The sequence below is a fragment of the Diabrotica virgifera genome, chromosome 3 (assembly GCF_917563875.1).
Source record: "Diabrotica virgifera virgifera chromosome 3, PGI_DIABVI_V3a".
Classification (NCBI taxonomy): domain Eukaryota; kingdom Metazoa; phylum Arthropoda; class Insecta; order Coleoptera; family Chrysomelidae; genus Diabrotica; species Diabrotica virgifera.
Window position 1 is genome coordinate 51,959,540 of NC_065445.1, and position 27,482 is coordinate 51,987,021.

At 33.6% G+C, this 27,482-nt stretch overlaps 1 protein-coding gene across 3 annotated transcripts in view; it reads left to right on the top strand.

The window, feature by feature from the left end:
• LOC114349276 (uncharacterized) overlaps positions 1–27,482 on the top strand; it is a 599,066-nt gene that overhangs the window by 174,358 nt on the left and 397,226 nt on the right. For 2 of the 3 annotated variants that reach the window (XM_028299662.2, XM_028299661.2), the window contains exon 1: positions 9,611–9,814. The exons of the other annotated variant lie outside the window; for it this stretch is intronic. The gene's annotated coding sequence lies outside the window, so the exon portion shown is untranslated. Of the gene's footprint in view, positions 1–9,610; positions 9,815–27,482 lie in introns of those variants that run through there. 3 annotated transcript variants of the gene reach the window in all.

Consider the following 27,482-nt stretch of genomic DNA (forward strand, 5'->3'; position numbering starts at 1 on the left):
CGGTTTCTTTGGATCAGCAAATAAAGAAATTCTGGGAATTAGAAGCAGTCCCTGAAGTTTTTTGCTTAGCTCCTGATGACGCTAAAGTGGAAAATATGTTTATGAATACTTATACGCGTGAACATTCAGGACGCTTTGTAGTAGATCTACCTTTTAAGGAAGAAAATCCTGTCTTTCCTAATATTAGATCACTTGCTCTTAGTAGGTTTTATTCATTAGAAAGAAGGCTTCAAAAATCTCCTGAACTTTATGACCAATACCGCACCTTTATGAAGGAATTTGTTGAGCTCGGTCACATGAAACCTGTCCCATTGAATAACTTCGATTCACCTTATGTTTACTATTTATCGCATCATTGTGTTTTAAGACCTGAAAGTCTAACAAGTAAATTAAGGGTCGTTTTTAATGGTTCCGGGCATCTTCCAAATCAACCCTCACTCAATGACAAATTATTCACTGGTCCTAAGCTTCAGACTGACATCTGTACAATTTTGATTAATTTTCGATTGCATGGTTATGTAATTACGGCCGATATTTCTAAAATGTATAGGCAAATTTTAATTAATCCTACTCAAACAGATTATCAAAGAGTACTTTGGCGTTCTAATAATTCTGAACCTGTTCGAGATCTTCGTATCAACAGAGTTGTTTATGGTCTCTCTTGTTCTCCTTATCTTGCTATTAGATGTCTACATCAGTTGGCTAATGATGACGGGGATTCGTTTCCTCTAGCAGCCGAGGCACTTAAAACTGGAACCTACGTTGATGATATCGTTTCTTCCTGTCCTAGTTTCGAAAATGCCTTAGCACTAAGAGACGAACTTATTGCCTTACTTGCCAAAGGAGGTTTTGAGTTGAAAAAATGGTCCAGTAATGTACCCGATTTATTGAAAGGATTAGCTGTATCAGATTTAGCAATAAAACCTCTTACATTTAATGATGATATTTCGTCCAAAACACTTAAAGTATTAGGGTTGGAATGGGACGCTTCTTCGGATACATTTGCTTTTAAAGTTCAAGTTTTAGACTCTTCTTGTACAAAACGTCATCTTTTGTCCAATTTAGCAAAAATATTTGATCCTCTTGGATTTTTATCTCCAATAACATTTCTAATTAAACACCTTATTCAAAGAATATGGACTCAAAAGATTGGTTGGGATGATGCTCCATCAAAAGAAATTATCCGTTTGTGGAAAAAATACATTGATGATGTAGCATATTTGAGTAAATTAAATTTACCTCGTCGTTTATTAATTGACGATATTTTACGCTTAGAAGTTCACTGTTTTGGTGACGCTAGCGAGAAAGGTTACTGCGCTGTTTTGTACTTTCGATGCTTATCACCTTCAGGCCAACCTTTTGTTTCTTTTGTTATAGCTAAATCTAAGGTCGCACCCATTAATAAGGGACTTACTATTCCCAGATTAGAATTGTCTGCTGCGGTTTTAGTGGCTCGACTAGTCTCCTTTGTTTCTTCTGTTATTAAAGATAAAGTAGAAATCAAGGAAATATACTGTTATTCTGATTCTGCTGTTACATTACGTTGGTTACAATCTTCCCCTCATCAGTGGAAAACTTTTGTGAGCAATAGAGTAGCTTTTGTGCAGGATCGAGTAACTTCTTCATGTTGGCACTATGTTCCTTCTGAAGAAAATCCTGCTGACATTGGTTCAAGGGGTTGCTTACCCTCTGAGTTAATTAACTGTTCCAAATGGTGGGTGGGGCCAACCTTCTTACAATCTGATCCGCTAACGTTCTTTGAACTTAATTCAAAGGAGTCTACTAATGTAAATTTGGAAGTGCGGACTGTCGCATTGATTGCTGAAATTCCCAATAATTTTTTAGATATTTTATTGGATCGTCATTCGTCTTTAAATAGGTGTGTTCGATGTTTGTGTTACATTATTCGTTTTTTCCATTATGTAACCAAAAACCGATATGGTAATCTGGAAATAGGTTGTTTAAGTTTATTGGAGCAACATAACTCCTTACTGGTTTTTGTTAAACGAACACAGCAGATCTTTTTTAATACTTTAATAAATTTTATCCAAGATAAACAGCTGCTTCCAAAAAATTTAAGAAAGCTTTCACCTTTTATCGATGCAAAGGGAATTCTACGTGTAGGTAGTCGCCTAGCTAATGCGCCCATTTCGTATGATCGCAAATTTCCGGCATTACTTCCTAACAGTTGTAAATTAACTGATATGATTATTGAATCTACTCATCTGCAATATCTACACGCCGGGCTTCAAACTGTTCAATACCTAATTTCTCAGCGTTTTTGGATTATATCTTCCAAACGAGCCATTCGTAGAGTACTGTCTAAATGTGTTAAATGTTTTAAGGTGAATCCTTTGTCCCCAGTTCCGTTAATGGGAAATCTACCGCTAGCTCGAATATCTCAACTAAAACCTTTCAGTAATGTTGGAGTTGATTTTGCGGGCCCTTTTCCTATAAGAGCTTCCAAACTTCGAAAGTCTCAAACTCTTAAAGCGTATTTGTCGCTTTTTATTTGTTTCTCAACAAAAGCTCTTCATTTAGAGCTCGTATCTGATTTATCCACTGACGCGTTTTTAGCTGCGTTTAAGCGATTTGTCAGTCGTAGAGGCCGATGTCAACATGTTTATAGTGACAATGGCACTAACTTTGTTGGAGCCAGAGCAGAACTTAACAGATTGGCATCACAAGCTGCTTCTCATGAATCTATTCAATGGCATCTCATTCCCCCTTCTTCTCCACACTTTGGAGGTTTATGGGAATCTAATATTAAGACGGTAAAGGGTCATTTAATTCGCACAATTGGAGAACAAGTACTAACTTTTGAAGAGTTATATACTATTTTTTCTCAAATTGAGGCCATCATGAATTCGAGGCCAATATGCCCGTTAAGTTCAGACCCAAACGATCTTAGTGCGTTAACTCCAGGACATTTTTTGACCATGGAGCCTTTGAGTGCTCCGCCCGAAGAAACGTTGCTCGATGTTCCGCACAATCGGTTGAATCGTTGGCAATTATTAAATAAGTTGCACCAACAGATTTGGGAACGGTGGTCTAAGGAGTACCTCCAAACTCTTCATCAAAGGGCTAAATGGAATTCTCCGTCTCCAAACGTCCAACTAGGTACCTTAGTGGTAATCCGCCAAAATAATATTCCCCCGCTACAATGGCCTTTGGGCCGTATAATTGAGGTTCATCCTGGATCTGATGGTATAGTTAGAGTGGCCACAGTGAAAACTAATAGTGGTATATATAAACGCTCTATAGTAAAATTATGTCCTTTGCCTTTTGAGCCGTAACAATACTGCGTATTGTGGTGGGCGGTTGTGGTTCGTCCACATAAGTAGGAATAACAATTTTTAATTTTCTTGTTTTTGTACAGAATATTTTAATTCATTTTCTTTTCAATATTATGGGACACCCCGTATATACGAGTAGGCCAATACCTAATTCAGTGAGTATGTATTAATTTTTATCATTATTTTCAAGCAAAAACCTTAAAGTTTTTTGTATGTAATTACCTGCCTACTCGCCTCATTTTAAAAAGACAATTCGCCAACCAACTCTCTTGGTTAACAGTCACTTACAATCATTCCGAAAAGTGTATAGAAACTCAATATAGTCCTCGCGAGTGATTTATACTTTATACTACTCAGCAATAGCAGTACGAAAAATAGCAGGCCTGCTCCAGCTTGTGCAACGAGAAATGACAAGGTAGGAAATATTTTTATTACAATTTACTTTAAGGTCTGGTTTTTTTACTGTTATTTTTTTTATTCTATTTTAAATTCACCCTATGCTAAACAGTCCACTAATAAAGCTCACTGAGTTAGTAATCTCCTCCAAGATGATTTAGATATATTCGAAAAAATCAATTTTCATTTTGTAACTTCAAAGGGCTGTAACTTTTTTTATGTGCATATTTGTACTAAGGTAAGTTAGGTTCATTCGAACTATTTTTGGTCTCAGAATATGTGATTTAATTTATGACCTGTATTTTCGTTACACCCTGTATAATCTGTATAATTTATAAGACTATACAAATCAAAGAAAATACCATTTTATAAATGCAAGAAACACATTTGATTTGTTTTTATTCCAAATTGAAAATAAAATTTGACAACTGTCAGATTTAACTAAAATGTCATGTTAGAATAAATGTCATAAATGTGTATTATCACGGACTTACACTTTTTCCTATCATTTGTTACGCACTGAAAAATGATCATGAAAAGGACAATATTAATAAAATATAAGTGACATTTTATAGTGAATTTAATTATTAGGTATATAAAATAATATGTGTAATAAATGTATAAAAATACAATTTGAGTATATTTTGAAAGCAATAATACATATTATACTATAGTAATAATGAATCAATAGAAACGATTATATTTAAATTTGGTAAATTATAACTCCACTCGACCAGCGCACGACCACACAACTCAAAACACAAGTATGTAAATACGGTTGCGTGAAGCAAATCCGTGGAATTTACGAGACTCGCTCGGTCTGTAGATCCAAGTAAAGTTCATCAGTAAAAAGTATCTTTATCATTAGTGTGACCAACTCCAATTCAGTCGATTTCGGGACAAGGCTGAAAAAATACCTGAAATCCGGGACTTTTCAATGAAAATCGGGCCATTTTTTTGGTATCATTTTATTGATTATTTAACATTTTTATGTTGACAATGATATTTTTGATTGAGATTAAGCCACAATTGATTCTACTTTTTTGTTAGTTTTTGACGTTTCGACTTCCCATCCGGAAATCATTCTCAAAAAAAGAAAAATTATAAAATCAATTGATGTTGGATTTTCGACTTTTTTCGTCCCAACAATTTAGTTTGATGTGAATCCTTAGAAGAATAACGTATTCAAAAGTTCAAAATAGAATTTTAATAAAACGTTGAAAATTCAGATGGCCCGGAAACGTTATCCGGGACGCCGGGACACAAGTTAGTAATTAGGGGCCATGTCCTGGATTTTTCGGACCAGTTGGTCACATTATTTATCATGTATGTATTATTTATTTTACAATATTGGAAAATTGTTATTTAAAATGTGGTTTGGAATAAAAAAGTATGTTCTGATATATGAAATTACATCCTTCTAATGGAAAAAAATATTTGACGAATTTTCTCAAATTCTAACATCATTTTCATTTATAACTCTTGTATTTTTAATTTGACGAAGAAAACTTATTCTTTATAAAAATCTCTTCTTGGTCTAAGATTTATGATGCAACAACCATCATGAATCAAATTTTATTAATTTTATACGATGTATGTAAAAATATGAATTTCGAGTAAAGTATCTTTATAGTTCACAACATTTAAATTAGAATGATATATTTGCACATTAAAACATAATTTTTAATTCTAAACAGCTTTTCGTAATAGCAATTTTTTATATTATGAATTTAAATACGTATATAAACAAAGTTTTCGTTATGATAAAGCTCGCATTTTCAGCTTGTTTACTTATGTTTTTGTGCCTTGAAAATCGTCTAGGTCTGGATCCCGCGTATGAAAAAAAAGTTTATTAATAGCAAGCTGAAAATTTGTTAATAGCTTAAGGGTGTCTAGTCGGATAAACTTTGATATATGGGAACACTGGAACAGGGGCAGATTTAATTCTAGAACAGGTTAAAAATTTGGAACGGTCACACCACGAAAACGGCACATTTATTTTGTCCGACAGAACAGACTTAAACTCTCCGAACAGAGATTAAACTCTCATGCAAAAATCAGACTGCTATTTATCACCTGTTCCTGTCATTTGACATATTCTACATGTTCCACTCATTAAAACTCCCATTTGGTGATAAATAGCAGTCTGATTTTTGCATGAGGGTTTAATCTCTGTTCGAAGAGTTTAAGTCTGTTCTGTCGGACAAAATACATGTGCCGTTTTCGTGGTCTGACCGTTCCAAATTTTTAACCTGTTCCACAATTAAAACTTCCCCTGTTCCAGTGTTCCCATATATCAAAGTTTTTCCGACTAGACACCCTTAAGCTATTAACAAATTTTCAGCTTGTTATTAATCAACTTTTTTTTCATACGCGGGATCCAGACCATCTTTCGTTCTTTTTTCAGTTTTAAATTGTTTATAACTCAAAACGATCAACTTAAGATAAAAATTACAGAAGACCGAAGGCCGAAATTTTTAGAACGATCAAAAAATTTTAAAATAATATCTGCATGGGCCGAAAATGCTTTTAATTTATAAAAAAAGTAGTTTTTTAATTATTAATTACTTATATTTAGAACAAAATTATATCGGGCACCTCTTGTTTTGTTTTAATTGTTATAATACTAAATTACATATTCAATCATTTTTATTTATTAAACAGACCGGTGCAGATCGACCTTATATCGTATCTTAGACTATAAGCTTCCTCTAATATAAGCTAATGATATTTGAATATATTTTTACTATTTTAGTTTGGAATAAGCAACAATTTTACTTTAAAATTAAGTTTATTTGACGTTTCGATTTCCACTTCGAAAATCGTTATCAAAATACAAAACATTAATAAGTTAAATATTTTTTGTTGTTGTTGCTTGGTAAAAATTTTTTTAATAATTTAATTTTTTATCTGACTCATTCATATTGACCATTTAGACATACTATATTATATGCCAATATTTACGAATTCCGTTTCTGGGACGACTTTTTTAGAAGATAGTTCATTCGATTACATGAAATCAACTTTAACTTGAGAATATCCGTTACAAAAATCGTAGCATGCGATTTGTTTTTAAAAAGACAATCACATGCAATGATGATAGTAAAATTCTCGTGTTAGTGATCCCATAGTAAATCACGAAGAAACAACCAGCAAAAAACTTGGTGACACTATCCCAACATGACTTACTAATCGTGGTATTTTCTTTCTATTTATTTCCTCTTTTGATAGTATAGATAACCACATTCAACTGCACAACTCTTTATTGATCTCAGGCACTCTTTTGTTATATTTTTATTGATAATGAATCTAATGATCATTAGATTTGTCTTCTTTACGTTTATATTGAGTCAATATAATTGACTGTGATACGTGATTTTGTTCATAAGGACTTGTAGGTCTTCTAGTTTTTCCACAAATACTATGGTGTCATCTGCATATCTGATGTTGTTTATCCTGTACCCGTTTAGTAAAATGCCTTTTTTAGCTTCGTGCAAAGCTTTGATAAATATTCTATCAGAGTAGAAACTGAAGATTAGAGGAGACAAAATACAGCCTTACCTTACTCCAGTTCGATGTGTGAGATTTTTGTGAAGTTGTGTTAATTTTTTATGTATCACTGTTCCTTTTATTTGTGGAATATCCAATGCTGGCCCATTGTGTCGCCTTTTAATTTCTTATAATCTCACTTGCATTACATCGTGTTAAGGTTTTAAGTTAGTAGGTACCTATTTATATACTCCTGGTATCTCTTTACAGTTTTACAAAACTATATGGTGGCGAAAAAGGAAGCGAAAGGAGCAAAAGCCAAAGCAGAAGCGTATTCAAACCTATACGATCAACTTGATACCAGGGAAGGCGAAACGAAGATATATTAAATAGCCAAACAGAGAGCAAAGAAAGCAAAAGATTTTAATCAGATTAGATGTATACGAGATGAAAATAATAAAATACTGGTTCACGAAAAGGATGTCAAAAAGAGATGGAGAAAGTACTTTGAGAGCTTATTAAATGAAGAATTTGAGAGACAGCCTGTAGAGTCAACGGAGACAGTAGCAGCAATGGTCACCAAAATAACAAACGAGAAAGTGGCTCAATCGCTTCAAAAAATAAAGAAAGGAAAAGGGGTAGGACCAGATGATATTCCTGGGGAAGTATGGAGAGCATTGGGAGAGACAGGAATAAGTTAACTAACAGGTCTAGCAGGACAGGCCGGCAGGTTTATTTAATATAATTATGGAAGTTGGACAAATGCCAGACGAATGTCAGACTAGTACCTGTCTACAAAAACAAGGGAGATATACAACAATGTACAAACTACAGGGCTATAAAACTGCTTAACCACACCATGAAAATATGGGAAAGAGTAATTGATAGACGGATACGTGAAGAGACCAAAATATCCGAGAATCAATTTGGCTTTATGCAGGGCAGATCAACAACATATGCAATTTTGATTATAAGGCAGTTGATGGAAAAATACAGGAGTAAAGAAACAAACGCTCATATGGTATTCATTGATCTTCAGAAAGCATATGATATAGTTCCTCGAGAGATTCTGTGGTGGACACTCAATAAGAAAGGAGTCCCTGGTGAATATGTAAAGATTGTGAGGGATATGTATGAGGGAGTAACGACTAGTGTTAGGACAGGTGTGGGAGAGACTGATAAATTTTTTGAGAAAGTAGGATTGCACCAAGGCTCAGTGCTTAGTCCGTATTTATTCTCATTAGTTTTAGACCAGATAACAGCGAAGCGACAGGGTAACATTCCATGGTGCTTAATATATGCTGATGATGTCGTGTTAGTAGGAAATAGTGAAAGAGACTTAGAACAAAAACTGGAACAGTGGAGAAAAGCTCTGGAGGAAAAAGGTTTAAAACGTAGTAGGACAGAGACAGAGTATTTGCAATGTTGATTTAAAGATGGAGTTACTACAAATAAAATGGTACGTTTGGATGATGAACTGATTGTAAAAAGCAATAGTTTTAAGTACCTGCGATCGGTATTACAGAGTAATGGAGAAATAGATGGAGATGCATGCAGTAGAGTTAGGGCTGGATGGATGAAGTGGAAGGAAGCGAGTGGTGTGCTGTGTGACAGAAAAATTCCAATGAAGTTAAAGTGAAAATTCTATAAAACAGCCATAAGACCGGCTATGATGTACGGAACTGAATGTTGGGCAGTGAAAAAGAAAGAGGAACAACGAATGCATGTGGCGGAAATGAGAATGCTTAGATGGATGAGTGGAGTGACAAAAAAGGATAAAATTAAAAATGAGTATATTAGTGGAAGTCTAGGTGTGGCACCAATTGATGCCAAAATGAGAGAGCATAGGTTGAGATGGTTTGGTCATGTTCAACGTCGAGACGCTAATCACCCAATACGAAGAATTGCTGAAGTGCAGATTTCTGGAAGGAGTAGGAGAGGAAGACCAAGGAAGACGTGAGGGGAGACGATTAGGCAGGACATGTTGGTAAAGGGGATTAATATTGATATGACCCAAGATAGAATTGCATGGAGAAATGCAATTAGGGAAGCCGACCCCGCATAGGGATAAGGCAAAGAGAATGATGATGATCTCTTTACAGTTTTAATCGAGTTTTGTATCTATAATTTTTATTATTGTATCGTCGATTTGATGTTTTTTAATTATACTAGATATTATATTTTACAATGTTTATACATTTATAGAAGTCATGACATCTGGTATAAGGAAATTCTGTTCTAGTTTATTTATAAAGTCATCTTCGGCTATAAAGTCGTTTTAAAGAAAGCAACTTTTCTTCGGAATTCTTCATTCTTACTCAGTCAACTACAACTTACACCTTCCATTTCAGCCGTATCTCCGATCTGCTCCGACTTCCGCCGAAGAAGGTAAAAAGTCATTTCGTATTTTATTCAAGACCTACCTGTTAACGTTCGCGAACGCCAGGTGTAATCATCGCATTTCGAGTGTCTTTTGTCTTTCAGACATGTGTTATCTTCTTTACCGATAGTACTCTGACTTTTGTTCAGTTTTGGGATGTTTGTGGGTTGATTTGGACGTTTTTGTGAAACGGGATTATCTCATTAGTGGCGAAATTGATTAAAACTGGATTATAACTTTAAAAGAGACACCGGTAAGTAATTATTTCATTACATAGTGATTAGTTTGTTTTTGAAGTTTAAGTTCACATCAACCGCTAGTAAAAAGGTTTATGTTCCCACCTATCGTTAAAATAATTATGTTAAGAAACTTTTGTCAAACAAAAGACTAATATTTTGTTTCTAATTAAATAATGATAAAGTCTCTATTGATTGCTCTATTACAGAATTTAAATATATATGTTATGGGTGTGTATTTTTAAATGCCGAATATTCAGGTAGGTACTATCCCAATATAAACTCTTTAAATTGAATTTAGAATTGTTAATATTGTTCTGAAACTATTTTCTTATGGCATTTTATTATTATTTACTATTTATATTTAGAATTAACCACAATTTTAGCTTAAAATATGTTTATTTTGACGTTTCGATTTCCAATTCGGAAATACTTCTTTTTGAGAGAAAAGCGCTTTGTCGAGAATAATTTGGAAGGTGGAAATCGAAACCTCAAAATAAGCATATTTTAAATTAAAATTGTTGTTAATTCCCAGTAAAAATATTAAATTATACAATTCTTTATTTTTTATTGAATCCATCATCATCATCAGTCTCTTTTGTCTTTATCCCTATGCGGAGTCGACTTCCCTAATTATATTTTTCCATAAGTTTCTATCTTGGGCCATAAGAATTTAAATCTTCTTCACCGATATGTCCTGCTTAATCGTTTCAACAATTATTAGCTTACCTAACAATTATTCTTATTGGGTGATTAACGTCTCGAGGTTAAACATGACCAAACCATCTTAACCTATGCTCTCTCATCTTAGCATCAATTTTATCCTCTTTTGTCACTCCACTCATCCATTTAAGCATTCTTATTTCCGCCACATGCATTCGTTGTTCCTCTTTATTTTTAAGTGCTCAACATTCAATTCCGTACATATAGCGGGTATTAGGGCTATTTTATAGAATTTTCCCTTGACCTTCGTTGTAATTTTTCACGCATCTCGCTTCCTTCCACCTCATTCATCCAACCCTAATTCTACTGCATGCATCTCCATCTATTTCCTCATTACTCCGTAATACCGATACTAGGTACTTAAAACTATTACTTTTCAAATCATTTCACCATCCAAAGATATAATTTTATTTGTAATTTTGAACATTTTTCCTCAAGAGCTGGTCTACACTTTTTCAGTTTTTTTTTCCAACTCGCTTTCGCTATTTCATACTAACACAGCATATTTATATTAAGCATCAGGGAATTCTACCCTGTTGTTTAGCTGTTATCTAATCCAAAACTAATAAGAATAAGTAAGTAGGTACTAAGTAACGAGCCTTGGTGCAATTCTACCTTTACCTACATGAAATTTATAATTTATCAGTCTATCCCACACTATTCTTAACACTAGTTGTTAGTCCTCATACATGTCTTTCACAATGTTTACATATTCACCATGGTCTCCTTTCTTATTGTCAATCACAGAATTTTTCGAAGAACTCTATCATATGAAATCTTAAGATCAATGAATACCCTGAATCAATGAATTGAATCTGGTTACCCTGAGTTATTAACATTATGCACTGACAACACCTATTTTTAATTAAACAAACGATTAATAAAGATTTTTATAAACAATATTTTGGATTAGCGATGCTGGTCATTATCTCATTATTAGCAGATACAGTAGGAAAAATGAAAGAATACCCATGAACGAACATATAAGACACGCTGTATTTTCCTGTCACCGTGTCACACAAAAAATTGGCCTGCGCAAGTACATGTAATAATTATTGTTACATGTACTTGCACTGGACAATTTTCTTTGTGACACGGTGACAGAAAAATACAGCGGGTTTTATAATATGTTCGTTCATGGGAATTCTTTCATTTTACCGACTGTATATTCGTGGAAAAATTTTAACAAATATTGAGAACAAACATAACCACTAAAGACCCACAGTCTGGCGGAGATATTATGTAAATGTGTTCTGTGTCTATTTGGCCTCTGAACCAATTTTTGATGGACAGTAACTATGGACACTGACATTAACTATGTATGTCTACGGCTTTAGAAGGAGCGACTCCTTTTTGTGCCTTCTTTTACCCAATATTTCAACCAATTTCTGTAATACAATAGCTGGTTAATATATTCTTCTTCTTTTACGTTTTGTGTCCTTATTTTATCTTTTATTTACTCTCTATTAATAGTTATTTATGATGTGTTAAAAGTACACGTTTAAGGCACGCATGTGAAAGTTTGCCGAATGTTTATCATACAATATTTTTTCTACAAACGTCTTATATATCAACAATTATAATTTATTCATTCTCAATTACAGGACAATATCTACAAAAACTTTTACTTGAACTTGACTGACATTCCATTTTTATATTTTTCTTGACATTACATCAAAACTGCCTATACTGTCAATACGTAAATCATAACAACTATAGAATAACATCTTACTTTTATTGTTGTATATTCTAACAAATTCTAAGTTTTTTTCGACAAGCGTGTTAAAATTGCAATATTACAGTTTAAATTAAATTTTAAAAAACCTTTTAAACCACCTTTTTCAAATTGCGCAAGTTGTACTATTAATATTAATGTTAATAAATGAAATATAAATATTTTGACGTTTCACAATTTGACAATTCCCCAGATAGCACAAGTACGTTTTATGGACATCCAATGGACGTACATCTGTGTACATTGGAACGTCCAATGGACGTCCCGCTAAGGTACAATGGACATCCGATGGACGTCCAACGAACGTCCAGAGTTCACAAAATTGCACGTCCGCTACAAACGTACAGTGTACGTTGTTGAAGCTTTCAGTGTACATCTTATGTACATTCAATGTACATCTGATGTACATTCAATGTACGTCTTATGGACATTTTTTCAGAAAGCAATCTAGTGTCCAAAATTTTTTGAATACATACATAGCAAAAAGCCTTTAGGTATAGGAAATAGTTCCTATAATACTAAACTTATACTTTAAAATATTACACAAAATACCTTTTTTATTTCTCTTTATTATAACTTTATTATGACTTTGTTATAGGAACTTCATTAATGCACGACTGCATTTGCACGATAAACAGCAAACACAAAGATATCATAGGATGTATTATATTGTATGTAATAACTTAATAAAGACAAAATTCAGATAATGGCGCCCTATGAAGCATGCACATTAAAAGAGTTTTATTTCTGTTCGGTTCTGAGTGTTCTGTTTTCTTCCAAACATTATTTCTTAGAACTTAGAGTCAGTACGGTTGTATATTGCAAGCGGGTTTGCCATTCTGTGAATTATCATAAATAAATCCTCCTTCAGTATTCCACAACAATTAACAGCGATAATCCCCTAAAAGTACCTGCCTAATAATACTACCTTTTACGACCGATAGGGCGAAGAGCGACAACGTTGTCAAGAAGATTCTCATTTAGTGTGGCGGGAAATTGAACAGTTACAAAATGCACATTTAAGATTTAAATTGGTAGTGTCTAATTATTGTAAGTTCTATAATTACCGATGCGCGATGTAGTTCCGTTATTCAGAAAAAGTTTACCATCGTTTTATCATCATCTAATATTATATAGGTTTAATTAAAATAATTTTAGTGGTTCAGTGTTTTAATTCGATGATGAAAAAATATGTGACTACATTAGAAGCTTCTTGTATTCTACTAATAATATTGCTTTGATTAAAACAAGAAGCTATATATAATTACTGATAATAATAGTCGCGTTTTGTGTAAAATCTCCATGGACCACAAATTGATGTCCAATGTACGTTGAAATCAAACGTCCAATGGACGTCGCGTAATGGACGTACATAGTACGTCCAGTTTTGGTCCATGGACGTTTGGACTTTAAATGTACGTTATATGGATGTCCATCGGACGTTGTGTGCTATATGGGTCACTTTTAACTGCAGTGCCTTAAAATTTTTAAAGCACTAGTGCCTTAAAGTAGCATTTTTAACGCTCCTATGGAGTGCTAAAAATTGCATTTTTAACACGATTGTAGAAAAAGTACATTAACTATATCCGGAACTTTTCGTTTGTGATTATTTATTATTTTCTTACCTTTTTCCTCCTCCTTTTTTTGACTGGATATTCTTTTAGTACTTGGACCCACTATCTAAAAAATATATTACCTCCCTCCCGAGACTTTTTTTATTCAGTTATTCATGTCGAGTCCGACATCTTTTCTATTTGGGTAAATTTTCGGGAGGGGGGCAATATAGAAATTTCTAAACTTCAGGATTGTTTGATAAAAATATTTATTAATATTTAAGGGTACTTCAGTTGTCGGAGGCGTCAAAGTTTAGAAACCCCTTTATTTACGAAACGCCCCCTCCCCTAAAAAAAGGTCTCATGAGGGAGATAATAATTTTTTTTAAATGGTGAGCCCAGGTGCCATTTATTTAAACCGCGACTTTACAAAATACTGATCACTACCTATCTATTGTTCTGAAGCTATTTCCTTGTGGCATTTTTATAATCAACTATTTTCAATGGGAAATAAGCCACAATTTTACCAAAAACTGATTTTATTAACGTTTCGACGCCCAAGTCGGGTGTCGTTATATGTGTAATACTCAGTATTATTTTGTATTTTGACAACGACACCCGACTTAGGCGTCGAAACGTTAATAAAATCATTTTTTGGTACAATTGTGGCTTATTTCCCATTAAAAATAGTTGACTACTTATCTATGTTAAGAAAAACGCTGGGTCGGAAGAAAACAACTGTACTAGCTGCTTAGACAGTGGACAGGTTGAACAGTCGAGTAATTGTGTTATAGCTGCCGACCGAGAAGCATTTCATCAGCTTGTTAATACGATGATAGCCAACACTTGAAAACAAACATGGCACACAAGGAAGAAAGAAATGTTTGCTCCTCTGAAAGACCTATCATCTAAGAGGTTGGAACGGTGTCTTGCATCAATTATCAATTGATCTATTTAATTGATTGTTTCATTATCAGAAGATTTCCAAGTGATCTTATGCATGACTTTGTGAGGAAATCGGGTCCCACCTATTACCATATTTTTGTTCATAACAAAGTTTATGAGTCTCAGTCCGTTGTCATCAAGTATCGCCAGTAATGAAACCCTCTACCTACAGTGTGTATTAATTGCCAAAAATAATGTGGATATCTCCAGATTATGTTAATTTTTTTTCTTCTTTCATTTTTGCTTCAATTAATAAAAAATATAAGTGATCAAATATTATGATTATAATTTTAAAATTTTTTACGTTCGCAAGCAGGATAGAATTAGATTTTACCCCATGGAATAAAATATAACATCTCAGCAACTAACAAGGGGTGGAAAATTATAACATATTTTTTTCTACTTTATACTATCAACGACAGTATTACTATTGGATTCTTTAATTTTTTTGTAATAAAAATAAAACGTCAATTTTCTCCTTTTATTTATACTTATTTATAAACGTCAATTTTATTTATACTTATGTCCACTGCGTTGTCTGTCGTATAAAGACTTACTTATACCATTATAAGTTTTATCGACACTTTTAACTTCTATGGATGACATTACTGGCATACCACCGGTCGTTGACTACTATTGGAAGAACTTTATTAGAAAAGCGTTGTGTAATTTTGTTGTTAGAGCTGCTAGAAGGTCCTTAAGAGTTGGTATCATGCCGTTTTATCGTTTTGAATTTAAAGGCACCCGTTATTGTTTGATAAATAATGGTCCAATTGCTTGGTAAAAAAGAAGAAAGAAACATAGTGGTTTATCCCACAAGAAACCCGAGAAACAATTATTGACAAGGAGTATCTACTTAGGCGTTAGATACTATAATTATTATATAAAAATTTATTGATGTACACACAATAATTAAGAATTAAATTTTTGATTTAGTTCAGTTATACTTTGGTCTGATAAGTAACCTCATTTGAAATGAAAAATGTGTATTACCAGAAAATTATTTTATTTTATTCCATATAGCCCCCTTTAGTTTAATATATGGATTTCAGTGATTTTACAACTTTTTCGTGCCTTCCGAATAAGATTCTGGAATCTCTTAATAATCTCAATAAATCTCATGCATAATAATCGGAAGGGATTAAATCAGGAGAATAAGCCGGATGAGAAAGCAATTCGAAGCCCAACTTAGGATTTTTTGTCATTGTCATAACGCTCTTGTGAGTGTGTGCATTGTCTTGAAGAAACAGCAATTGTCCTATGATACGGCTATTTATAGTTTAACCCTTTTTTTAAGATAGTCAATTACAATTATTATGCCCTTGCAATCCCAGAGTCAGAAGAAAGAGAGTGTCATGCGAAAAATTTAAGGGACTGGTGTAAATGCAGTTCAATAGAACTTTTCAGAGCAGAGCATGCAACCTCTTCTGTCCACTACTGGACATAGGTCTCTCCCATTCTTCGCCACTCTTCACGGTTCTGTGCTTTTTGTTGCCATTTCTTGGATATTCGGTTAATGTTGTCCATCCAGCGTGTTGGTGGTCGTCCTCTGCTGCGTTTGTCTTCTCTTGGGCGCCAGTCAATTAGTTTTCTGGTCCATCTTGAGCCTTTCAGTCGCGCTATGTGACCTGCCCAATTTCATTTCAACTTGGCTATACGTTCAACGACATCAGTGATACCTGTTCTTTTCCTTAAGTCTTGGTTCCTTATTTTGTCTTTTTTTTTCCACCGAGAATCGATCTTTCCATGCGCATTTGTGCCACTCGCATTTTTAGTGCTGTTGTTTTTGTGAGCGTGAGAGTTTCTGCTCCGTATATCGGGATGCTGCTCTTACAGATGTCTCTTAGTGAACCATACGCCGCCCAAGCAAGCGTTATTCGTCGTTGAAATTCGCAAGTCTGATTGTTTTTGCAAATTCTGATTTCATGACCGAAATATATATACTTTTCTGTCAATTCTACCACTTGATTTTGGATGGTTAGGTGTTCGCTGCGAACTAAATTTGTCATAAATTTGGTTTTACTGATGTTCATTTTTAGACCTATTGTTGAAGATACGTTTTCTAATTATAGTAGCATTTGTTGTGCTTCACCCAGATCTTCGGTAATAAGTACTATATCGTCGGCAAAACGCAGATGATTGAGCATTGCTCCATCTATTTTTATTCCTCTATTTTCCCACTTTGGCATTTTAAAGGCGTATTCGAGGAGCGCTATAAATAATTTAGGTGAGAGAGTGTCGCCCTGTCTCACACCCCGCTTGACATGAATTTCTCTGGTAGCATCATGTAGTTTTACACGCATTGTGGCGTTTTGGTATAATGTTTGCACTAACTTTGTAAACCGGTAATCTATTCTACTATTGTTCAGAGCAGTTATAATGCTATCCAACTCCACAGTGTCGAAGGCTTTGTGAAAGTCTACGAAGATAAATACCAGTGGTCTGTTATATTCTATCGACTTTTCTATTAAGGTTTTTACTGTTTGTAGGTGATCGTTTGTTCCGAACTTTGAGCGGAATCCAGCTTTTTCTCGGGGTTGGTAGAAATCTAACTTTTTTTCTAGTCTTGTCGTAATTATTCGGGTAAACATTTTATAGATGTGGTTCAATAGACTGATTGGTCTATAGTTTTCTAAATGCGCCTTGTCTCCTTTCTTGTCTAGTAAAATTGTTACTGTATTGTTTCATGTTTCCGGTATGCAACAATCTGTTAGACAAAGGTTAAACAAAATTTTTATTTGGTTGAGAAGGGCACGTCCACCCATCTTTATAGCTTCTATTACGACTCCATCTTCTCCTGACGCTTTGTTGTTTTTCATCTTTTTCATTGCGTCCTGGATTTCGCTTAGTGTGATATCTGGCTTGAGCTCTGAACCCCGGTTGATAATTTTGCGTGATGCAGCGGCTTCCAAATTCTTTTGGTCTTCTCTTTTGCTTGTGCATAGTTCTTGATAGAAGTCTTCAACTATGTGTAGTAGTTCTTCTCTATTTGATATGGGGACTCCCTCTTTGTTCTTTAGTTTATGTATTTCGCATTTTCCATTGTTTAGCCGTCTTCTCAGGACTTTCAGACTTTTATTCTCTTCTATAATTCGCTGGACTTTTTTATTCTTAAATTTCCTTAAATCTTTCCTTATAGCTTTTGATACTTCTTTGTTTATTTTTCGCAGTTCTTCTTCGTCAATGCTTTCGTTTCCTTTGATTGTTTTTCTAGTATCCATTAGTTGCTTTGCTTCAATGGTTATTTCTCATCTTGGCATCTTTTAGGGCAGCATTTTACTTGAGCCTCTCGAATAGCTTCTACGATATTTTCGTTTAGGGCATTTACATTATTCATGCATTCATTTTGTTATAGGATTTTATTGATATTGCCTTGGTATACATTTAAATCCGTTGGGTCGTTCCATATTGGGTTGGCTTTCTTCCTAATCATTTTGGATCTTTCTGTTATTAAGTCTAATTTTAGTTTGGCACTTACCATTCTATGATCGCTGCCTGTGGTAAAGCTATTAAGCACTGTGACATCGTTGAATATATGTATATTTTTTGTCACTGATTATGTAGTCTATCTCGTTTCTGGTCTTACCATCTGGGCTTTTCCACGTCCATCTTCTGTGCCCTTTTTTAGAAAAGAAACTAAATACAGAAATATAGTGATGATAAAATCCAATCCCCGATTGGGAAACGGCACTTGAAGAAAAATAATGTCAAAGGACTGTACCTACAACCTTTATAACCCATTGAGCCACTCTTGGTCGCTTTGGAGCACTTTTGCCGACTTCAGTCCACTGCCATGGGTATTCTGTTCTATGGTGTGTAGTAATGAATCCAGGTTTCACCAAAAGTTTCCAATCGACGCCAAAAGTACGACTAATTGCGCTTCATAAGATTCAAACACTACTGAAAATTGTTAAGATCTCTTGCACAAACCTTATATGTGATTCACTTATATAAGTGGAACGGTTGACCGTAGATTCAGCTTTTCCGATACGGGCTCTTATCTCTTGGTTGTTAATATATTTTTCATTTATTATGATGCTGTTGATGAGTAGATGGTATTATGATGCTGTTGATGAGTAGATGGATAGATGACCTAAAATACCAAGCTGGCTCAAAATGAATGCACATGGCTCAGGATAGAGAAAGATGGAGGAGCGAAGGGGAGGTATGGATGTGGCCATTAGTTGATGTGTCCAATGAGGCTATGTCCAATATTGGATGTCGCAAGGCTGATAGATAGATAAATAGATAGATGATGCTGTTGTACTTATAATGCCTTACTCTTTCTACTGGATTGAGAAACTCTCTATTTATGGCCCTAGCGGAGTGGTCTGGACTGTCCGGTCGTTTGTCGGTAAATGAGCACAGTTTAAATAAAATCATAAGTCTGAAACAGACCCTTTCAACTTGGTAACGGCCTGTGCGGTCAGTGCCTTGATAATTTTACTATGTAGTGGCCTAACCACGTTGTGTTGGAATTTTTATCATTATAGGAATTAACCAACTTATAAATGGACCCCACAACACTCCTTATGGAAAAGTGGCCCCGGTCAAATTGAACGAAAGTTCGGTTAATGATAGTTCTCAGCGAGTAGATTAGAAAATTCCATGGGACCTAGGTCTGAGAAACTATTATTCTCGAGATACAGCCTTCTGAAGTTTGTGAATTCAGGTACTCGGTGTACGTTAAGTGCACTAATTCACGGTCAAGTGAGCGAAAATATTTATTATTGAAAGAAGAGGAACTCATTTTCTCCATGCATATTTGCGTGTTTCATATGAATTTGTGGTCAAAAATAGATGCATCATTTTAGTGTTCAGAAAATCTCCGAAAAGTCCTCAGAAAACTGAAGAAGTGCGATAAAAAATGTGTTGCTAGAGCAGCATGAGAACTATCATGTTATTCCCTATCTTTATAAAACTACTGAACAGTGGCCGATCTACGACGGAATAGGGGAATTGCCCCCGTAACAAGCTCCAGAATTAAGAAATATAAAAAATTGTTGAAACATAAAAAATATATTAGCTGACATGAAACTTAAACTACAGAGAAACAAATTAAACCCAATAGACTCGACAGGAAACTTAAGGGAACTTTTTGCACATAACTTGTTATGTAGTCTTTTATGTAGTGTTTGGATTTACCTTTTTTATGTCTTTTGGTTGATATTTTATCGGAAGTCCCCCAAGGAAAATTTCTATAACCGCCACTGCTAGTGAAGCGCATTCAGAAAACTGAGGAACAACCATAACAAGTGCTGTTAGAGCCGTACAAGACTTCTCACGTTTTCATGCATGCAGAATATAAATCTGATCTCACCAACAACACCATTTGATTTTCCAAAAATATTTTACTTATATTCTTCAGATTTAAGAATTCAGAAAACCTCCCAAAAATCCTTAGAAAACTAAGGAAGTGCGATAAAAAATTTTCTGCTAGAGCAGCATGAGAATTATCATGTTATCCCATATCTTTAGAAAACTACTGAACAGTGCCACTCCACACTCCGTTGGATCCCGCTTTAACAATTTGAGAGAAATAAATTGTTGTCATTCAACTAGAAATATACCTTTATAAAAACCACTGAATCAATTTTCTAAAATTATTTGGTATCTACAGCACTTGTGTGTGGTATACTGTCTTTTGAATCACTGGGTTGTAGCCCCGTAAAAGAATTTTGGCATGAACACTTGAGAAAGCCTTGTAGTATCTTAAATGTCTTTTATACCAGGGTAAAGGTAATTCATGAATACAAACAATTTAAATGATAATGCGATTTAAAAATTTAAATAAGCCGTTAATGTTTTGAATTGTACATTGTTACCAACGAAATGAACCTCCTTCATCGCTATAAATGTACATTTTGCTTATAACTGTCTACATTGTTATCAAAACGGTCATGGTACTTTATACAAAAGAACCAAAGAAAGTGTTCTCATCGTTTGTTAAAGTGAGTTATGGGTAACAAGTATTAAGAATCATCACATTCCCACATTTATTATTATAGAAAGTTTTAATAATAGGTCTCTTTTTAATATGTTGTCGAAGTGTGGAGAAATTATTTTTATATTGTAGCCATAAAGTATTTAAATAAAAATAAATTATATAATATTGCATTCCATTTAATTGCGACTATCAAATATTTCATCACTTTCATTTGGCGCAGAGCCAGAGTGATATAAGTCAAAAAAATTCAAATTTGCGATTATACACCATTTCTTGAGTATCTATGTTGGTTGTTAATTATTAGAGCTCGGGAAATATGCAAAATGTCGATCGGATAGCTCAGTGCGACTAGCGGCTGACCCGCACTTCACTTCGCCGTGAGGTACGAGAGTTCAAGCCCAAGCCAGGCCATCGGAAAAACAAAAAGGCTAACGCGTCAGTATAAAATTCTAAATATGAATCTGGCGCTTAGACTGGAATATGCGGGCATCTGATCGACCTATGAGGGAGCAGTACGGCAAGGGATAAGGGCTTGCGGCTCGGTGATACTCCCCCATAGATCCCTACCGAAGGGCATTGACGCCTAAGGACGGTGTATATACAAATATGCAAAATACATATTAAGTGCATATTTGCATATTTTTGATAAATTGTATAAGTGCACATACATTTATTAAAAGTGCATATTTTCAGATACATCAAAATATTAACAAACATCTGAGGACACAAGTAATGCAATTTAGCGTAAGAGTATAGTAAAAATAAATAAATAAATAAATAAATAAAGTGTAAATAGTATAATATGAAATAGTAAGAAAAGTTCAAAATCATTGATGACAACCATACATGTGCCAATTTGAAAAGGTGCCACCATCTATAATGTGGTCTCTATAGAAAATATAAAAATATGCAAAGACGAGTCAATCAAATTTATTTGTGAGGGAAACATATTGTAGACCAGTTATTAACTAAATTATATCAATCTTTTAGCGGGGACGGACACAACCCCCAAAATCTTTAATGGAAAGGGGTGTTGGTTAGGGTCCATCGAAAAAGGCGAAAAAAATATTTTTTTTTCGATGGAAAAGTAATACCTCACAAAAATTGCCCAATCAACTGTCAAGTATTTTGGTAAAATTTTTTCGAAATTGGAAAATATCTTCTGCCCCCCCCCCCCCAAGACAATTAAAAATTTTGAAAACATGTTAAAAAAATTTTTTATTTCGAAACGAAAATGTAATAGCAAAAGTTGCCTAACACACTATTTAGTATTTTAGTAAAATTGCGTTGAAATAAAAAAATATTTTCTGTCCCCCACGGCAATTAAAAATTAGAAAAAATACATTAATATGCGAATTTCTTTTGTAAGGTAAATGTAATACCTTATAGAACTTGAATAAATAAATTTGGTTTAAATTGGCAAATATTTTCTGGTTTCACAAGGCAATTAAAAATTTTACTTAAGAAAAGTGTACAAGTTTTTCAATACTAAAATAAACATAAAGCAAAGTACAAAATTAGGTTAGTATATAGATATTACAAAAAAATATGTTAAAAGCATTCTATTCGAAGATGTCTTCCGATTTACCATAAAGTGAGGCATAGTTTTTCTGGAATCAATTCGAGTTTTTATAAATCCGTCCCTCGAATACGCTCCACAAACTGCTAGAGAAGCTTGTGTCACAAGCTTGACACATCGTTCTACATATTGTTTGTGGCAGTGATATTTCTCAATCTCAATGTTAAAAGGGTCTAAGTTAGTATTTTTAGTAAAATCTCGCAGATTGTCACTCGAAAATCTAGAGAATATAGGTGGTTCTGTAAGGTGATATTCTTGTTAGTTAATTAAGTCGAAGTAGTCGTTTGAATCAAAATTTTTATAGGAGAAAGTTGGAAGACCCTCACGTTTTTTTATTTGGTCACTGGCAAACTTCTTTTGATGTCCAAGGGGTAGATCATTTAAATGTCGCAGACATACAAACCACTGAAGCGGTTTTTTAAGATGTTCTTCTAACAGCCGTATTACATCACCCTTAACGCCAGTATTTACGACTGTTTCGTCACATGCTATAGCTGGATTTGATACTTTCTGATATACCAGACAGCCCATATCCGAAAGTTTGAAGACCCTCACGTTTTTTTATTTGGTCACTGGCAAGCTTCTTTTGATGTCCAAGGGGTAGATCATTTGAATGTCGCAGACATACAAACCACTGAAGCGGTTTTTTAAGATGTTCTTTTAACAGCCGTATTACATCACCCTTAACGCCAGTATTTATGACTGTTTCGATACTTTCTGATATACCAGACAACTCATATCCGAAATGTTTGCACCCTGGCTTATGCACAAGTGTTATATTGTGTTCTTCCACGATCGATTGACCATAAAACTTGGTACTGTTTTTTACTTGAGCTTAAGTTTTGTCTTTGCGTCGGTAACTTTCTTCTTTTACCGTTGTTCTATCTGATTATATTTGTTTTTGTTTTCCCTATCAATCGAGCTTATCACCATTTTTATGGGACCTCTTTGATTTAATAGATATTCGCGATCATCCAGAGGCACTTTTTAAAATTTGCCACAAAGACAATTAATCAGAGTGTCACATTTGCATGCTTCAAGATCGAAATGTGTAGTTTTACTTTTGTTCTTAAAGCATTGAATTTTATTTTTGTAAAATTCACTGTTTTGCCTGTTCTTAAATGGTTTTATAAGTTTTATATATTTGTCATGATAGGCTTTTAAAAGCTGAATAATTCTTGTATGTTAAATTATTGGAATTAAAGCCTTTTTCCATATTTCCTCTAATTTAATTGTAACCTGTTCGGCAATACCAGAAAATATTCTGGCTCTTTATTGCTGAGTTATTTATTATCTTGTAACCACAAAACTTCATCGCTTGTTTGTATTTCTCTAAAACATTTTCAGGTATATTTGGTGGTTGCCAAAAAAATGGGGCGTTCCACAGCACATCTTGATTTTATTCCCCATGGTCCTGGTTTATCTATTTTAAAAATCTTTAATATACAAACAACAATAATAACAAAGTAAGACGTCGTACGAACTATAAGTGAAAATTACACGCACAAACTCACGAAGCGAGACATTTCAAAGGGGTTGGGGAGACTGAAAAAACAAATAAAACTTCAAATATCGTTTAAATTTGTAATTGACAACATTTTAAGTTTTCTTTAATTGATCTTAGATCGAGTTAGCACATATTTTATTCCAAATAATATAAATTGAAATTTCCATAAAAATCAGATATTTAATAAAATTCAAGGTTGTTAGGGGGGGGGGCAGAAAATTCGCTTAGAAAAAAAAATAAAAATAATAATATGCTGAAAAATAACACTACAACTCTTTCACGCTATTAGATATAACATTTCCAACTTTCATTTTTTCGATGCACCCTAGTGTTGGTGTTAAGTGATACCTCATCTTAAAGGTCGTTCAACTACCTTTTTTAAAAATATCACACACATTATATTTTTTTCCAGTGCTTTTGAAGAAATCTTGGACGAACCCAATACTTTAAAATTTATTTTTGGAATTTTGAACTCGATACTTAATATATTTAGGTACGGTTTTACGTAATTTTTTCAAAAATACATATTCCAAAAATACTCAAAATACTCCAATATTCCAAAAAATTGTTCTAAAGCTATTTCTTTGTGGCATTTTTGTAATTAACTATTCTAAATGGAAAATAAGCCACAATTTAACTAAAAAATGATTCTATTAACGTTTTGACGTCGACATCGAACGTAGTTGTTAAAATACAATATTTTGTATTTTGAATACAATAATAAGAAGTAAAAAGCCTACTAGAAATATTGGAGTCACCAATTACTAACCTGTAAACTTTAAATCAGATACAGCATTTAATTGTTTCAATACCTGCATAACACGTGGAGAAAGAGATACAACTTGTTCCAACTAATTATTCAGAAAAAAATCCAAGGAAAAGAAGCATAAGGTGACGTAGAATATCATGGCTGTTCAACCTGAGTGAATGGTACGGACGTACATTAGGGTGGGCCGTTGAGTAGTGTGTTTTTATTTTGTTCTTTTAATTAAGTTTCCTGCCCCCAGAAAAGATGTATGATAAGATAACTTACTTCACAGTGTTTTGTTTTATAATTCATTTTATTTTTTTTTTACTGCCACAGAGCTTTATAAGAATGAGATTTTTAAGAAAAAATCTAATCATCTAATAAAAGTCAAATTCGTTTTTTTTTTCAATTTATTATGATCTCCTGATCCAAAAAACGTATTTGATAAGATAAATGCCATCATAGTATGTATTTTGGCCGATAAATAATTTTTCCCACTACCACAGAGCTATATAAAACTAGGGATTTTTCAAAATAACTATATTTTTTGTATGGTAGATTTCTTTTGCATACAAAAAAATTAAATTGTGCTAAAGCTGACTTTGGTTTGAACACAAAAAGTAAACGAAAATACGCCCTCTCAACCGCTTGTGTGCGACAAGTGTACGCTGTTACATATGCCAAAAGACTGGTGTCAAGATTTTCAACAACTTCCCTTAGTTGGTCTTTTGAGAGCTTCATAGCTACACGAGGCTCTGTTCATAAAACATTCTGACAGTCGATAATCTCAAAGTATTCCTTAGCGCAAAAAAAAATAATTCTGTTACTACGAAATATCGCTTATTTTTGTAATTTAATTATATCCTTTTAAAAATTGTTTAAAATCCCAGTTGTCTTATGAGTTTGCGTTCACCAAATAGCATAATCAAAATAATATTCTCTGGACTGCCAAAGTATCCCTTTCCTTGAATATTTTTGTAGACTAAATCTTTTAATTCTGGTAGTAAGAAAAGGTCTGCTCGCAGAGTCTTATTGTCTTCAATAGATGTCTTGCACCATAAAGTCATGATGGTTGAGTCTTAATGCAAAACCACATGTGCACATACACTTTTATTATAAAATGGCTTAGTATTTGTAAATTTTCTGAGGGGTTTCCGATTGATACATACAGTGAGCACGTAAAGGTTGGAATAAAATCATTTTCTCGAGAATGGACAATTTTGGAAAACAATCCTGAAACAGGTCAATTTTTATTTTTAAATTACGACTTTTTGGCATATATATTATACTAGTGACGTCACCCGTATGGGCGTGATGACGTCATCGATGATTTTTTTAAATGAAAATAGGTGTCGTGTGATAGCTCATTTGAAAGGTAATTCAATTCTCTATTCAGTAATATACACATTAACATAGTTATTTATACAGGGTGTCCAAAAAATTTTTTTTTTAATTTAATTTATTGATATAAAAAAAAAGAATGTGTGTAATTTCTTTAATTCAAAATACATCTTACTGCTATCAGAAAACAGGAAAAATGTTTATTTGGCAAATAAATATTGTTTTTTGCTTAAATTCAATATTAAAGCAGCCACCCACCAGCCTCGTGACAGTTTGAACATTTAATTTAAGCGAAAAGCCATGATTATTTTTCAAATAAACTTTTTTTTCTGTTTTCTGAGAGCAGTAAAATGTATTTTAAATTAAATACATTACATACAGTCTTCTTTTTATGTCAATAAATTTAATAAAAAAAAAATTTTTTGGACACCCTGTATAAATAATTATGTTAATGTTTATACTACTAAATAGAGAATTGAATTACCTTTCAAATGAGCTATCACACGACCCCTATTCGCATTTAAGAAAATCATCGTTGACGTCATCACGCCCAGATAAGTGACGTCACTAGTACGATATATGTGTCAAAAAGTAGTAATTTAAAAATAAAATTGACCTCTTTTGGGATTTTTCTCCAAAATCTTCCATTCTCTAGAAAATGAATTTATTCCAAGCTTTACGTGCTCACTGTATAACCGAAAGATACGGGAAGCAGTGGTAAGCCAACGAGAATGAACCATTTTCCCAGGCTATCTCTTAGAAAGTTGTTCTGAACAAACACCACTTTCTGTTTTGACAAATATCGTACAGGAATTCTTGATATGTACTAAGATCGTCACTGCGGAAATCCTCAGCTGATGATTCTATTTTTGAAAATGAAGCTAAGATAGAGTTTCGCAAGCATGCAGTCGTTCTCCAAGAGGCCCGAAAATGCATGTGGTCCACTGGCACCTATATCCAGTTGTTCAAATAGATGAATTATAGGCAACCTGTTGGCAGACAAACCACTGCAAGGACCTTTCAATTTTATTCTCCAGTAGGTAACAATATAATGGATCCTTTACGCCCTATATTTATGACAGTACCGTTCAGTACAGAAGCGTTGACATCAAGGTTACGTTATTTTAGAAGTGAAATAACGATTGGTAATGTTAACTTTTTTTACACTATCGTATACATTATTTGAGTATTTCATCGCATTTTTTGAAGTAGGTTTCTAAATTAATTTTTGTCTATTTATTATTTGGTGGCGACATACCCAAATAAAGTATACGTTAGTATATAGCGCATACATGAATCAGCCACAACAATACAGATTTTATTTCAACTTTTTTTTTGGGTACAAAATAAATAACCCCGATGTTTCAAAAATTAGATAATAAAAAAATTCGAAGATCTGTGTTTGAAAAAGTTAATTTTTTTTATTTTTTCCACTGCCACAAAGACGTTTTATATTAAAATAATATAGAGCCTTTGTGGCAATGGAGAAAAATATTTTTAACTACTCATTTTGGGCTTAAAATTTGTGTTTTAGTACAACGCAACTTTTTTGACCTCAGGTGATGTTATTTTACAGAAAAAAATTTTTCGACCCACCCTAATGTACA